The following is a 7,500-nucleotide window of genomic DNA, read 5'->3' as shown; positions in this document are numbered from 1 at the left end:
ATATAACGTTTGGTAACGTGTTATTTCGTTCCAATCTACTTGGAAACAAGTCTAGCTATATTTGGAAGGGTGACAATAAACGTACGTCTGGCAGAAAAGTTCAAAGAACCAAATGGAAAAGTGATCGTACACTTGGATAACTTACGCATACAAAGATGAATAACAAGGGTCCAGTGAGCACTGTGATTAGCTACTGCTAATCTAACTGCAGTGGTTCAAGTGATTGATGTAGTTTCAATGCCCTAGTCTATAAAATGAGGAAAAGATAATACATTGCAAAGTCTATCGATTACAAATAAGCAAAGATGGGGGAGATAATAGTGGCGATGATGGGATACTTAAAAATCATATACTAGTCTGCGATTTTTCGAGACTGTATGCGCCTGTAATTGTGCCTACACTCTTTTCAATGAAGTTGGTACAAAATAATAGCTAGCTCACAGGACCTGTAGAATTAGCGTGTAAACCCCGGTATACTGCATATATTAAGTCGAGTCGAAACCCAATTACATTCAGCTGAGAAACGGGTCGACCTTGACGTCAGGAGCCGACACAAAGTTCAAGCTAGGGTCCTTTTTCCATATGAAGGATCAATACTGTCTGCATTTGTCACGTCACTTGAAAGGTTAAAAGTGCCCAATGACGAGTGCACGAGTTCCTTTCTAACCTGGTATAAATAACCGAGTTAATTAGCATCGATACCCTAATCACGCAGACAGTTCAGTCTATAGGCGACATTAGCTCCCTGCAACACGATGTGTTTTGCATACATCACTAGTTATCTCTGAAGATTAGAAATCTTCCTTCCCTCACTCTCTTGCAGTAAGCGATAGGGACAATTTTGATCTAGTGAAGCGTGGGTTCATCTAAACGGGTGTTCTCGGTCGATCGATACCCCGTTTTATCCTGAATCCACCCTTCGCTTCATTAAAATCGTTTGGCATCAGCCGGATTTATTGTAATCTGTCAGCAAGGGTGCTGCCCAGCCTAATCTCCACGGGGTGCTGTCCTAACACCTTTTGTTTATTGTATACAAAGAACATTTATCACCACTTCCGTAACAGTAACAGTACAGTAACTGATCAGATTCCTTCTGTGACTTCATGTATTTGAATTGGGGCGAATACAGAATACTCCGAAGGTCTTACCAACAACTCCGCCACCTGCGAAAGCAACACTGCAACTCTGTCAGTAATAAAACACATGATTGTGTTGATAAAGTTCTTATTCAGTTCTACCATGAAGACAGCAAAGCTCTCTTTCCTCACTTAAAATGGCAAGCTGGAAACAAAACATAATCACATCAAGAAAACGAGAAAGAAAGAAAGAAATGTTAGTTATTTCCCTGAGACGACAACTTAATGTCAGAGAACTTAACTTTTAGATCTGAAGGCTTCTTTTAATTTCCATTGATGAATGCATAGCGGCCTACGTGCGGCCAAAGTTGTCTAATTTTACGTCATCATTCACTGCCAACCATTTTTCATCCGCGAAGATCAAACTACGCTTGTGGTCTGGCACGCAATATTGACAGGATTATGTGACCCCAAGTTAGTGACTGAACTTGTGATTTTTTTCTACAACTTTCACTATTTTCCTTTTCACTACCCACGGCAATCGTTTCTTCTTGTGTGAGGCACGGAATTAATTATCGTACTTACATAAAGACTCCGTCGCAGTGATATTTTACTTTGTTTTATTACCGTAGTCTTCAAAATGTCTCATAATGCCCTCGTTGAAGATATTTGTTCCTCTGATAATCACATTTCCTCTGTCCAAATACATGTATGGTAATCTGAGTCGCATTGAGAGGTATCTAAAATAAACAGGTGGCGGTCAACATTATTCTTGATCCCTCACTGAAACTATGGCCAACTGCATGGTCCTGAAGACTATTCTAATCTTCAACCACAGTGTTTATGATGTAACCGAGGGTTGCCAAATTTTTGAACAGGACAACATGGTGCCAACCATAATAATAGTAGGAGCTACCCAGGACACAAGATGTTGTGGATTTTAGTCAAACTGTGGACGAAATCATTAAAGTTAGAGGAGGAACCCTTTGAAGTGAAATAAAGACTAATCCTTCTCAGTCAGTCTTGTATATTCCGTCCGCTTCCAGCCAATTTCATTCATGTTGGTGGCGCACCTTCAGAAGGTTGACTCGACTAAGCACTTCCGTGCCAGCTGCTACTTAGGCTGTCGCCAGGATATTTCATTCTCTGCGGCGCCCCCCCCCCCCTCACAAGGTGAGCGAAAGAAACTGGAAGTTATCTCTGTGAAGACCTTCCGTACCGTTTTTTTTTCTGCGCTAGGTAGCAAATTAGTCAAACTCGTCCGTGCCGGGTAACACTTTATTTTTCATTTTGGTTTAACGAACATCTTTGGGACTTGAGTGACATCCCTTAAGGCGCAGTCACGCAACATACCTTTATAACTGGGAAATAATCTCCTTTACAAGAACAATGATGATCACTTTAAATTTCTCTTCTGCCACCCATTCGACGCGATTATTGTTCTTCAAGAATAAAAGAGCTGGTTATCGGCGACGATATTCGTGTTTCGATTCCTCGCCATTTTTCGACAAAATAATCTGCGGAGCAACCGCCGCATGGGATTTTGTAAATCAAACCTTTCTCATTTTTCTTGCTATGCATGAGAACATGGATTTCACGAGAGATACAGGCACAAAATTACGGCTATATGCTCGAATGGAATAATTTAGAAATATTATACACGAGTATGGAAAAAATGACACGAAATACCCTAGAAGCAACATAAATACCCGTACACATAGAAGAAACGACCAATCACAGGGAAAGGTTCATTAACGTAGCAGGATTGGTGACTACGAAAACTCGAAAAGGCTAAAAATACCCCACAAGATGACTCAAACGAAGATCTGTATGCTGTATGATAACTTGCCTGTATCATATTCTCTGAAGAAGACTGTAGAAATGTAAGATTTTTCTTTTTACCGCTCTCCTCAACTATTTGTCTACTCTTACATCATATATATATATATATATATGTGTGTGTGTGTGTGTGTGTGTGTGTGTGTGTGTGTGTGTGTGTGTGTGTGTGTGTGTGTGTGTGTGTGTGTGTGTGTGTGTGTGTGTGTGTGTGACGTGTCACTAAACTGAAATGCAGTAGTTGCTGACCCCATAAACAAAATAATTATGGCAACCATTAGTTTCTAAGGGTTATCATATTTAAGTTTATTTTGAAGTTGCCCTCCGTTACTGCAGACAAAAGATAAATGTGCTGACTTACTCCAAGCCTGATAGTTTTCCCTAAGAAGTTATCACACCAGGTTACCACGGGCTTTATCAGCGCCGACAGTTAGGAGTTAGAGTGAAATGACTTCAGTTAGAATATTTTATTTTACAAACCCCAAAATATCAATTTATTTTCCGTCATAGATAGCAAAGCTGAATGATGAAATGAAATTGTAAACCCATACGGATATTACACATACTGGAGGAATGTTCTCAGAGAAATCTAGATTTCTGTTAGCGAAGTGATTAAGATGATCTACACTTTTAGATATTCCGGTTAATTTTCTTCCATTCTTATATTTTTACCTATATTGGTACCGTCAACAAACTTGAAGGCAACGTCAATGGGCCTTACATCGACACACGTAGGTTTCTTAATCCAGCACTTGCCAACCGCCACTTATGCGGACATTTGTGTCCAGGACATAAACCCACTTCGGGAACTGGCCCAGGGCATAAAACAATACCAATAGGTTTATATCCTGGGCCCAAACGTCCGCACAAGTGGCGGTTGGCGAGTGATGGCCTAAGATACCTAAGTGTATATTGGTAATACACACATTAGTACAGGGGGATCACCAATCTCCATTCCGAGGGAGGCCTGGCCGCGGTTATTTCAAGGCTTTGTTCCCTAATGAGCAGCAACATGTTTGCCTCCCGATTCATGGTGTTGCCCTTGATCCCTAACGTTCAATCTTTGAACACCAACTCATCATGGGGGAACTCTACCAAAGGCCTTCTGGCAATTCAACTAGGCTACATTCTACGCTTTCGTAATGTCAATCTGATGGAGCATTTCACGATAAAATTGTAATGGACTCACTAGTCACATTTTTTCACTAAGTTACTGTTCTGTAGCACCGACCACGTTGTTTTCATATACAAATATTTCTTCATACAATGTGATTTAAATCTTGAACGCAGCAAATAACAAGAAATGACTTCGTTTACTTTTTTTCGAATCTCCAAATGCCTTGTGCCATGTGTCGAGAAGCTGAATGGTGAACTAAGAGAAGTTAAAAACGTACGGAATTAGACACATTATTGAATTGTCCTTAGTGAAGTCTAGAATGCTGTAAGCGAAGTTGTCCTTCAGCTTTTCAAATTCCCAACATTTAACGAGAATCGTGATAGTGTGATTGGGGTTTTCTCACCTCCCTTATCCCTTTTCCCTTTCTTGTGTCAACTCCGACAATAAGCATTTTCAGGAAACGCTACGGTGAAAAAAGATCATGAAATGTATATAAACACCTATAACCACATATGAACACACATGTGCACACGCACATGGACACACACATGCTGGTATAGTGGTAGCATCTTCGACTGCTAACTCAGCAGTTCCGAGAACGGCCCCACCCAGGGCTTGGCAAACATTACTGCAAGCCTTCACATTCTCCCATAGGCGAGGAGTATGTGTGTGTGTGTGTGTGTGTGTGTGTGTGTGTGTGTCTGTGTGTGTGTGTGTGTGTGTGTGTGTGTGTGTGTGTGTGTGTGTGTGTGTGTGTGTGTGTGTGTGTGTGTGTGTATGTGTGTGTGTGTGTGTGTGTGTGTGTGTGTGTGTGTGTGTGTGTGTGTGTGTGTGTGTGTGTAAGGTCACAACATTACCCATAAATCGGGCCATATGACCTGTGGAGTTCTCATAAAGAGGGGAATGGCCAGAGATCATGTCATAGTCCAACATGCATTCCAAGACCATAGAGAACCACACACACACACATACACACACACGCACACACACACACACACACACACACACACACACACACACACACACACACACACACACACACACACACACACACACACACACACACACACACACACCTCTCATGGCGCTGTGGTTAGAGCTCTGGCCTGCCACTACGGAGGTCCGGGTTCGACCCTCGCCCGGGGCTGAAATAATTTCAGTATCGCAGCGCTGAGGGGTGTTACTCCAACTCTCGTGGGCGGGGAGTTGGGGGTGTGTGTGTGTGCAAGGTCATAGCATTACCCTTAGATCGGACCTACGAGCTCTGAGCTCTCTTCCAGGAGGGAAATAGCTGTCGATCACGAGTCCAACACGTGATCCAAAGACCAAGTGAATACAAGTGAATACACACACACACACACACACACACACAGAGAGAGAGAGAGAGAGAGAGAGAGAGAGAGAGAGAGAGAGAGAGAGAGAGAGAGAGAGAGAGAGAGAGAGAGAGAGAGAGAGAGAGAGAGAAGGAATGAAGATCTACACGCACAACGTGAGAACGCTCATAGAAAAATGAACTAAAGAGTTCTATGGAAGAACAAGAAGACACCAGCTGTGATATCGTGTGGCTGACCAAGTCCGAAGGGAAGAGGACAAACTCTTGCACCTTCCAGACAGTCACCGCTTGTTCTACTATAGACTTCGATGAATAAAAACGTAACTGGTTTTGAAGAAGTTCCAACTAACGATACTGGCTCTATATTTGCAGATAGGGAAAACTGTGACTGCAATATTATTGTTTTAAACAATGTAGATGTAGGCAATGACCACAGAAGGATATACGTTAAAATGTAGAGCCGAAATAAATATCTAAGAAAATAAGCCTGGAGAGGATAAATGATATTAAGAAGGAATTCTCATGTGAAGATTAAATACAAAATTTAATTTCAAACAAGTTACAAGAATAACAATAAAGTTGTAATCATTTGAATACAGTTAGGTGTTATAGAACATTTATGCAAAAGGTACTGCTACAACTCGAATACATAAGAAAGAGAAAATAATTAAAATCGAGAAAGGAGTACGGCAAGGCGAGAGAATTTCACAAAGTTGTTTGCAGTTTACTTCAGACGGATTTCTGATAAATTAACTGGGAACATAAGAGCATAAGAACATACATACATACATACATATACCAAGGCTTTTTCCCCCTTCCAAGGGAGGTAGCCAAAAAGGGAAAGGCATAAAAACACTCCCACCCATTTCATCCCTAAATACACTCCACACCCCTCCCACCCTTCCTCTCATCTGAGCACCTCCTGGATGACGGGTCATCCCTGCACCCTGCCCACCGCCCTGGGTCAGAAGCAGTGTCGCAAGACACAGTACATCCACAGCGAGGCCGCTTCATTTAATCGGCGACCCCCCCTCTCCGTCCCCCTTTGCATATAAGGCGAGGACGGGGAGAAATCCCTTCGGGCTGCGTCAAAATTTACTCACACATACTACCCCACCCCCCACTTCCCCGCCCATTCCTCCTCATGCAGTCACAACATCATCCATATACAACCATTCTCCACTCACCTCTGTCTTCCGTCCTCTCCCTTCCTTCCTCAACAGACATTCCCCTCTTCCCCAAAGCCCCCTTCACCCCATCCATCCACCTCATCCTAGGACGTCCCCTCATGTTCACTCCCTCCACATCTGCCTTCCATACCTCTTTTACTAGTCTTTCTTCACTCATTCTTTCCATGTGTCCAAACCATCCTAATATTCTTTCATCAACCCTATCTCCCAAATCCTTTTTCACCCCTGTTCTCCTCCTCACCTCCTCATTTCTCACTCTATCTAGCCTAGTAACCCCCACCATACTTCTCAGACACCTCATCTCAAACACATTTAAACTCCTTCTCTCTTCTTCTCTTATGTTCCACGTTTCTGCCCCATACAGTGCTGTTGGCACAATCACTCCTTCATACAGTCTCCTCTTCGCATCCATTCCCAAATGTCTATTCCTCATTACACTCTTTAAACCACCAAGTCATTTACTCGCTTCTCTCAATCTACATTCTACCTCCACCTTCACTCCACCTTTTCCTGCTACACTTGCACCCAAGTATCTAAAACTATCCACTTCCTCCAGTCGCTCTCCCTTAATGTTCACTTCCAGTCTACTGCCACTTTCACCCCTTGTACATCTCATCACCTTACTTTTACCCACATTTATCTTTAGCTTTCTTCTATCACATACTCTCCCAAACTCTGCCACCAGCTTCCTCAATCCCTCCTCTGACCCTGCCACAAGCGCAGTGTCGTCCGCAAACAACAGCTGGCTCACCTCCCACTTTTCTCCATTTTCTTTAACCATCTCCAATCCCTGACTCACTACCCTAGCATTCACCTCTCGCACCACCCCATCCATGTATAAGTTGAACAGCCAGGGCGACATAACGCATCCTTGACGAAGTCCCACTTTTACTTCAAACCACTCACTCTCTCCATTTCTAATCCTAACACATGCTCTACTACTCTCAT

General features: G+C 42.7%; 1 protein-coding gene across 4 annotated transcripts in view; it reads right to left on the bottom strand.

Moving 5' to 3' along the window:
- Nucleotides 1-7,500, bottom strand: part of LOC143025498 (uncharacterized) — a 1,024,106-nt gene that overhangs the window by 797,241 nt on the left and 219,365 nt on the right. The window lies entirely within an intron of this gene.

This window comes from Oratosquilla oratoria, chromosome 5, assembly GCF_046742065.1.
Source record: "Oratosquilla oratoria isolate Oo_2021 chromosome 5, ASM4674206v1, whole genome shotgun sequence".
Lineage (NCBI taxonomy): Eukaryota > Metazoa > Arthropoda > Malacostraca > Stomatopoda > Squillidae > Oratosquilla > Oratosquilla oratoria.
Note: the sequence above shows the minus strand (reverse complement) of the source record. Positions and strands in the feature narration are given on the sequence as shown.